Source organism: Bos indicus, chromosome 1 (assembly GCF_029378745.1).
Source record: "Bos indicus isolate NIAB-ARS_2022 breed Sahiwal x Tharparkar chromosome 1, NIAB-ARS_B.indTharparkar_mat_pri_1.0, whole genome shotgun sequence".
Classification (NCBI taxonomy): Eukaryota; Metazoa; Chordata; class Mammalia; order Artiodactyla; family Bovidae; genus Bos; species Bos indicus.
In genome coordinates, this window is record NC_091760.1 from 150066337 (window position 1) to 150075556 (window position 9220).

Below are 9220 nucleotides of genomic sequence, written 5' to 3' on the forward strand. Positions count from 1 at the left end.
TTTCTCCATCTCTTTTTCTTCTTCTTTTTTTTTTTGATATTCTTTCTCAAGACTTGATCAAGTATAGTAAAAAAAGTTTTCGTACACCTATATATAAATAATATGTATAATATATATTTTAGAAAGCTTATGAATTTTTGCCTAACTAAAAAAATTTATGACATTTGGAGTCCGCTTGTTTGACTTAGTATGACTAGAATGCTATATTTCTAATTAAGAAACATAGATATACAACAAGCAACAAAAGTTTACTGTATAGCACAGGGGACTATACTCAATGTCTTGTAATAACCTATCATGGAAAATAATCTGAAAAATAATACACATGTACACGTGTGACTGAATCACCTCGCTGTGCACCTCAGACACCGTAAGTGAACTTCGGTCCGTGGGGTCGCAGAGGGTCGGGCATGACTGAAGTGGCCTGTGTGTGCTGTGTGCTCAGTCATGTCCGACTCTCTGCGACCCCACGGACCGAAGCCCGACAGGCTCCCCTGTCCGTGGAATTCTCCAGGCAAGAAGACTGGAGTGGGTTGCCATGCCCTCCTCCAGGAAGTGACCTAGCATGAACAGAAGCCAAAAAGTCAGAGGACGGCTACTCTAGTGTCAGCCTATCTACATTCCCCACCACACATCGGTGCTCGGCCTCACGGGAATAAGAGAAGCCTGCAGACGGGGGCCTGGGCACCCCGCCTCTCTGTGGACGAGGCTCTGAGCGGGTCTGCCCTGTGGGACTGGCCATCTCGGGCCTGCCTTGTGGGCACTCCGCCTTCTCAGTGCTGGGCCTCCCAGACCACCTGCGCCCCCTGCAGCCCCAGCAGCACCCTGAGAACCCCAGGCGCTGTCATCTGCACCGAGAAGCTACGTATTCACTGGAGAGACCACGTAGGTATGAGCGGGCCTCTGCCTCGAGGAGCCCACCACAGCCAGGACGTGGTCAGTCACTGCCAGCCTTCCCTGAGTCTGGCCCTGACTTTCCACTCAGGACCCACCAGGGAAAGCTGGCCGTGAGCTTGCTCCTCACCAGCTACCCAGGATGCCTGCTTCCCGTCAGCTGCCTCCCATCCAGGCCAAGTGAGCCGCCCTTCTCTCTCACTCGAACACCTTCCCACTTCCTGCTTTGTTGCCTTCAGAGTCTCTGCCACAGGCAAGTTTATGGGTTGAGTTCTGTCCCCCAGAAAGATATATATATGATAGAAATTATATATATATATATAGAAATTCATATATAATTTTGGCCATACTGCATGGCTTGCAGGATCTTAGTTCTCTGACCAGGAATTGAACCCGGGCCCTTGGTAGTAAAAGAGCAGAATCTTCACCACTGGTTTGCCAGGGGATTCCCAGAAATTTGTATGTTGAAGCCCTGATCCTCAGTAGTTCAGAATGTGACCTTACTTGGAGACAAAATCACTGCAGATGTAATGAGTTAAGATGACAGATCAGACTGGAGTAGAGTGGGTTCCTAGCCCCACACGACTGGTGTTGGACACGGCTCTGCGCTGAGATCCGGCGATGCCTTTACAAGTCAAGGGACACCACAGGTTGCCACCAGCAGCCAGGAGGGACGTCTGGATCCTTCTCCCAGCACCCTCAGGGGGAACACAGCTCTTCTGACCCCACCATCTCTAGGACTGTGAGAAGACACGCGTCTGCTGTTTAAGGCCCTGTACCTTGTTAGGAGAGCCCTAGCAAACAAACACAGCAGGCGACGGAGACTGACTCCCTTGCCTGAAGACCCCAGAGCCTTGGCCGGATGTCACCGGCTGGTCTTCAACTATTTCCACAGCACTTGGCCCTGCTGGGGAAGGACAGGCTTTCCTAGGGAGCTGTGGTACCCCAGGCAGCCAAGACTCAATGGATGGAAAAGTGAAAGTGTGAGTCACTCAGTCATGTCCAACTCTTTGCGATGCCATGGACTGCGGCCCACCAGGCTCCTCTGTCTATTGGATTCTCCAGGCAAGAATACTGGAGTGTCTTGTCATGCCTTTCTCCAGGGGATCTTCCCAACCCTGGGATGGAACCCGGGTCTCCTACATTGCAGGCAGATTTTTTACCATCTGAGCCACCAGGTAAGTCTGCTGGAAGCCTTTTCTCAGGCTACGGGTACTGGGTCTTGACACAGCCCGAAGTTCATCTTGACTGAGAGGGTCTCACAGCCTCTGGACCGCCTATCAGGGTTCCTGCTCCATCACTGCTGTGTCTGGTTACTAAAGAGCTTCCTACAAGGCAATGCGAGGCCCAGCCCGGCTCAGGGTGCTGGTGGGCTGGCCGCCGCCACTCCATCCTGTGGCTGCACCCCGACCCCAGGCGCTCACAAGACAGCTGGCAGCCCGCGATGCTGTTTCATTCCAATTTTGTCAAGTACGCGGGGCTCCTTCAGAGGCGTCAGTTCGGCGTTCCCTGTGCTTAGGGAACAAGGGCCTCGCCTCCCAGGGCAGGCGGAGGCTGACTGGAAACAAGTTATTTTGAGACGGGCACAGGCTGTACAGATAACAGCGTGTTTTCCTGCTGAAGTCGTCGTGTGAGAAATGTTGGGGTGGGGGGAGAGGCACGCGGATGAATCTAAAAATAGAAGGCTGTAATTAGGCGAGCGCGGACTCCTTCTGGAAGGCGTCGATTGCTACGGCAACCACACACCCCGGTTTCTCCAGGACAGCTTTCATTCTGTGAAATCTGATTCTTTTCAGTTAAGGTGATCTGTTACGCGTCTGAACGCAATTTAATGTTACAGAATCGTAGGCCCCTTACACACACATTAATGCACAAATCCAAACAAACGCTTGGTCATGTCAGCACTCATTTTCTTTCTGTCATGGAAATACAGGCATCAAGGCTGTGGGCTTTTCCTACAGGTTGACAGGTTATGAAGATAATACAGGAGGGTGTGGGTCAAACATGGGGCTGCTGAAAGGGTGTGAAGGGGGGAGTTAGGCTTAAACTTATTGGTTGAAGAGTGGGACATTTTTTACTGGCTGGAAACTCCAAGGGCCAGTTCTCAAGTCTTTATTCTGTATGCTGTGTCTCATGGAATTCCAGAGTGGTTCTGCAGGGGACATGCGTGAGCTGCTCTGGGTGTGATTATGGCATGTATGTCATCATGCTTACCCACAAAGTGATGGGTGTGTGATGAATGGGATTTGCACAAATGCACCCTGCAAAGCCTTGAGCCCAGAGCTTGGGGCCAGAGAGACCAGAGCCCTTTGGGTGGCAGCAGCATGGGTGGGATCCCTTTATGGACAGAGGACAGGAAACCGTTTCTTGCCTCAGTTCTCAGAGGACGTGCTGGCTGTGTTGACTGGTGGATGGAGGGGGTTAGAGGCCAGCAGGTGTCAGGAGGGGAGGACCCCGGGGGAAGGGATGGTCATGGTAGCCCCGGAAACCTCCATATTGGAAACTTGGGTGTTTGCTGCTATTTGTATTTTCAATAAGGATTCCCCTTGTTTTTCTGCAGTCTTAGTTATATTAACATTCTTTTGCAAGTATCATCTAATTTTGGTTATCTTCATGGGAATAAGAGCAAAGAGACTTTGCTCTAGGACTGGAATTTTGATGGGCACCAACGAAATCAGAGTTTAAAAAAAACAAAACACTACTCCCAGGGGAAAGTTCTCGGAAGGCAAAGTCTGGGAGACCTGGAGATGAGTAGGAAAATGCCCCTCTTTCTATGAGGGGCTCCTCTCAAGTGCCTCTCTGCTGGAGGGAACTTTTGAGAGGTTTGCACTTGGACTTACGAGGACGCTGTTCTGTGTCCTGATCGCGTGCTGCCCTACGAGGTGGTGTCAAAACAGTTGCCTCCAACGCTGCTTCCGGTTTGTAAAACAGTAAAACCATTTTTCGACATGTGTTTTGTGGACTAGAAATATTACAGTTGCCATTTTGGAAAAAAACACCTACCATACAGTATAGCAGTTTTTGTTTTTTTTTCCAAACAAGAAATTTGTTCTCTAAGAGAGAGACTGGCACCAGCTCCATGCCTCATGCTGTGCACTGTACACCCGAATAGATCTGTTTCCTTGTGTGCACGAACCATGGTGTCATGAGCCTTTTCAAAAAATTTATTTGGTTGCACTGGGTATTAACTGCAGTATGTGAATTTAGCTGTGGCATGTGGGCTCTTAATTCCCTGAGAGGATCGCACAGCCCCCTGCACTGGGAGTATGGTGTCTTAGCCATTGGACCACCAGGGAAGTCCCTCACGAGTCTTTAAGAGATCTCTTCCCTCATGCTATTCCTGATCCTTGTTTTTCTTCCTTTTTTCATTTTATATCATCTTTTTTGCTTACGCTTAGAAAAACTGTCTTTAAAATAATCTTTTCCCTTCAAAGGACACATCCAGAAACTGTTATACTTCCTAAAAGTATTTCAGTAATTTAACCAGCTGAGTAAATATAAGGTGTTTTGTTATATGTTTGTTTCATGAGAAGGCTGATGTTAGGACAATGGCCATACAAACTGCTACGACACTCTGTCATCACCCCAGACCCCAGATTGTTCTTATTTCAAAGACTCTTTTGAAAACAGGTAATTTTAGGCAACCTAATTACAATATGATATATAACATTTGGGCCAGTTGACCCAGATCAACATTAAATGGAAACTTCCAATTATTTAGGCAAAAAGCCTAATAAATTACATGTGGATTTCACAGGAGGTACAATATTAAAAGCATCATGCCATAGAGGCAGGGGGCTGCCTGCAAGGTGGAGAGCTCCTGTGCAATTATGTTTTGTAGTGCCCCTGAGGTCACCCCAAGAAGCCCTACTTCTTGGAGCCCTAATACCAATCAGCCTTTCGTGAGACCTCAGTGGTCCCTCTGAACATAGGTCCGGAACACAGACCGGATCGTGTTTGGTGCTTAAGGGAGCCTCAGCCTGATCAGTGGCCTGTGAAGCCCTCTGTCACGCAGGACGTCCAAGTGTGTTTTCCACTCCCGGCTGCCCTGTGCCGGGATACATGTCATGCACTGCTCACCTCTGGGGCACCACTCTCACCAGTCACCTTTGGTCCAGTTTCCTGGCAGACAGCAGTATCCCAATTCGTGCAGAGGTGCAGGCTAACTGGGAGGCAAAACAATAGGTGACTGGAAACAATGAATTGGAATCTCTGCCCTGCCTCTTCTGCTCCCTGGCTGTCCTCTGTGTATCAGTCGGCTCAGGCTGACTTAACAACATATCAATACCACAGACTGGGAGGCTTAAACAACGATGTTATTTTCTTACAGCCCTGCAGGCTAGACGTCTTAGATAGCCGGGTCAGCAGGGTAGTTTCCTCTGAGGGCTCTCTCCTGGGTGTGCAGCTGTAAAAGGCCGATGAGTTTTGGGTGCACTGGCCCTGCAGATAGTTAAAAGTGATGGCGTCTTTACTGGGGGATGGACAAGGTCACTGGCGACTAGCTCTCCCTTCTCTGAATCATGACAGATTCTGAGCAATGTTACTCCTGCACCAAGCATTTGCCTGGGGGTGGGGGTGCGAATAGGGGTGGGTGGGTTAGGGTTGGGGGAGACATTTAGTTTCCTTTGGACCACTTGCTACATTTTGATGACAACAATTCTCAAAACGTATGGAGGTGCTCTTGCTTTCTGAATCTTTTATTTCTAGAAGAGTGAGGAAGGAAGGTCAAATCTCTTATTCTGTGCCCCTGCAACTTCCACACTCCCATCCTGGGCTGAAATCAGAGGAGTCTGAGCAGATGAAGAGATAGGAGTCAAGAGCATGTCCAAACAGAGTAATTCTTCCAATAATAATGTTGACAGCTTATGTTATCTTAGGGTTCTTAAGTCTCTTCTTTGGAGTCAACACCATTGATTTATCAACTTGTTTTCCTTGACTTTATGGCTCTTTCTCATTATTTTCTGAATATGGCTTTGCTTTGCTCCCTGGAATGGGAAACAAAGGTTTCTGATGAATCCTGGGACAGGCCAGATCTTACTCTACAATGATGTAGCTGCTCACAGGCAAGTCTGGCCAGCAGTGTTGGGGTTTCCCTTCCTATCAGTGGAATATGGCCTCAGATGGCCGTGAGCATTCAGTAGGCTCGTGTGGTCTCAGAATCCCACAAAGGCAAAAGATGCACCCCTCTACAGTTCCGGGAGCCTTAAGTGGAGATAGAGAAATCCGGTCCTACAACTTCCCCAGAGATTTTCACCAAATGGAAACACCTCTCTTGCACTCTCTCCAGAGTTCCTTTGTGTGTGTCCTCTCTTCCCTCTCCCTCAGAACCGTTATTTAATTTACCTCGTCTATCAGAAAATCAGGCATTTAGTGTATTTCACCTAAAGAGGACTTCATAATCTTAGGAGTTGCTAATGGTGGAATTGCAGGCATTTCCACAGAATGTTTTAAATGACTGGGGGGGGGGGGGGGGGGGGGGGGGGCTCTTGAGTCACCCGCAGGTGGCGGAAGCCGACTGTTTTGGCCTTACCAAGCTTATCACATGAGGCCAGAGACCAATGTTCATTTGCTGTGAATGGATTTCAGTTGGGACAATGCTTCTAGCTCCTTAGGAGTTCCCTCAGAGAAGTGTCTGTGAAGGAGCTCATTTTTCACTCTTGCCCGGCTCTGTGGTTAAGAAGTGGCCCCTGGGAGCCAGCGCCTTATTACAGCTGGAAGCCACGGTGGGCCTCCTCCTCCTTTGTCCTGGCCCTGGCATGAGCAAGAGCCTCCGGAGGCTGGAAGGCTGGGGTCCACAAGCGGCTCCAAGGCCATAAGCCTGCGAGGGGCTCTGGTGGGTATGGTCCACAGGCGGGCTCCTCCTGGGGACCCGAGGCTGGGTTCGGCCGCGGGCACACCTGGAACGCGGGACCAAGGGCAGAGCCCACCCGCGACAAGTGCCCGGGGGCACTGGGCCGAGCCCTGCCCCCTCAGACCTCGGGGCCCACGTGCCGGCCTGCAGCTGGTCACTCACAAGCGACAGCCGCCATCTGACTGGAGACGCCACGCGGCCGGGCTGCAGAGCCTGGTTTGTGCAACCTGGGGCACGTTCCTCAAGCCCGTCTGGCGCTCTTCCTTCATCTCTAAGGTGGGGACGAAGCCCGCCCTGCAGGGTGGTAAGGGCAGGTGAGACGACCTGGGCGAGAGGATGGCGCCTTTGCGGGGTTCGCACACACCAGGTGCTCTCGCCACGTCTCACGCGGGGTCGACCCCGGCTTTTCAGCTGGAACCAAAGTTCTCCCGTGCCTCAAAAAGTTTTTGGTAGGGGGCGTGCAGGTGGTGACACAGCGCTTTTAAAGTCGGAAAAGCGCGGGGCCAAAGCCGCTACAGACGTCCGTTAAATTTGTCCCCACTTCCGGCCCCGGCGACAAAGCGCCCAACAGACGTCCGTTAAGCCCGTCCCCACTTCCGGACTCGGCGACAAAGCCCCCACAGACGTCCGTTAAGCTCGTCCCCACTTCCGGCCCAGCGAGGGCAGGTCAAGGGCCTGGGGGCCACCAGGGTCGACTGAGGCGACGAGTCGACACTAGCGGGCGTGCGGCCCGGTGGAACGCGGCTGTCCTGGCGAGGAGGGACGAGCTGGCAGTAAAGCCCTCCGAATCTCCCGCCCTCGGCGCTGTCGTGGTGGGGACCCCTGCCCGCTACGTCGGAGCCCGGGCACTTCAGACCCTCAATTCCCGGGCGCGGCCCCAGCGGGAGACGGACGGAAGGGATAGGTTTGCGTGGTTCTCGCGAGAACATCCTCCCCGGGGTCGTGCCGGCGGCCTCTCCCCACGGTGGGCGGGGCTGCGAAGCGGAAGGCGTAAGATCTAGGCCCGCTGACGATCACGTGACCGCAAGACCATCCTCCCCAGGGTCGCGCCGGCGGCCTCTCCCCATGGTGGGCGGGGCTGCGAAGAGGAAGGCGGAAGAGCTGGGCACCCGATGGCGATCACGTGACCTCAAGCCTGCAGCGAGGATTGGCCGGACGCTTCCGGGCCACGCCCCGAGGGCCCTCCCGCCCCCTCTCCCAGAGGCGGAGCTGCAGGTGGCGTGGTAGTGTCCTCAGGCGCACTAGGGTGGGGCCGTTTGGGCTTCTGGGCTTCTCGGCTTCTTGGTGAAGCTGCGAACCGCGGTGCAGGGTCTCGGGTGGCCGGGTACCTTAGCTGTGCAGAGCTTGGCGTCCTGCAGGGCAGCTCTCTCCGAAATAGAACTTTCTGGAGAATGCTTCAGGGCTGCGCTAGGAGAAAGCCAGCCCTCCACGCGGCGTCATATCCTCGCTGTCCCTCCACCCAGGTCGTGGCGCCTGACTCTGGATCTCAGTGACGTGAGGGCAGCCCTCCAGGAAAATCCTTGCCGAGGTCATCTTCCCCTTCGTGCAGTATCCGAGCCCAGTCCCAACTTACTTTTCACTCCCGTTCATCGTGGGAAACGCAAAATCGGACCTCAGGACACCCTCTTCTCCCCCTTTGGCTCCTGGGTTCCCTCAGGGGCATCTGCAGTGATACCGGTACCGTGACTGATTGTTGCAGGCGTTATTTCTTCTGGCAGAAGGTGGCAGGTCGCTGCTGGCCTTCATTCCTGTGTCTGGCAAATCAAAGGTGTGATTTCTGAGTGAACTTACAGTGGGGCCTACTGAGATTTTTGTTCAGTCGCTCAGTCTTGTCTGACTCTTCACCATGCCATGGACTGCAGGGTGTCAGGCTTCCCTGTCCTTCACTCTCTGGACTGTGTTCAGTTCAGTCGCTCAGTCATGTCTGACTCTTTGCGACCCCATGAACCACAGCACGCCACGCCTCCCTGTCCATCAGCAACTCCCGGAGTCCACCCAAACCCATGTTTACCGAGTTGATGATGCCATCCAACCATCTCATCCTCTGTCGTCCCCTTCTCCTGCCCTCAATCTTTCCCAGCATCAGGGTCTTTTCAAATGAGTCAGCTCTTGGCATCAGGTGGCCAAAGTATTGGAGCTTCAGTTTCAACCGTCCTGCCAATGAACACCCAGGACTGATCTCTTTTAGGATGGACTGGTTGGATCTCTTTGCTGTCCAAGGGACTGTTAAGAGTCTTCTCCAACACCACAGTTCAAAAGCATCAGTTCATTGGCGCTCAGCTTTCTTTATAGTCCAACTCTAACATCCATACATGACCACTGGAAAAACCATAGCCTTGACTAGATGGACCTTTTCAGGTCATCATCAGGGTCTTTTCCAATGGATTGGCTCTTTGCATCAGGTTGCCAAAGTATTCCAGCTTCAGCATCAGTCCTTCCAATGAATAGTCAGGATTGGTTTCCTTTAGGATTGAC

The 9220-nt window shown here is 52.2% G+C and overlaps 1 long non-coding RNA gene across 1 annotated transcript; it reads right to left on the reverse strand.

Annotated features, from left to right (window-relative positions):
• Positions 1-2783: 2783 nt before the first annotated feature.
• Positions 2784-8884, reverse strand: LOC139185187 (uncharacterized). The gene is made up of 2 exons (XR_011568713.1): positions 6425-8884; positions 2784-5879 (listed from the first exon to the last, which is right to left on the reverse strand). It is a non-coding gene; the product is annotated as an uncharacterized lncRNA (long non-coding RNA).
• Between the last annotated feature and the right edge of the window lie 336 nt (positions 8885-9220).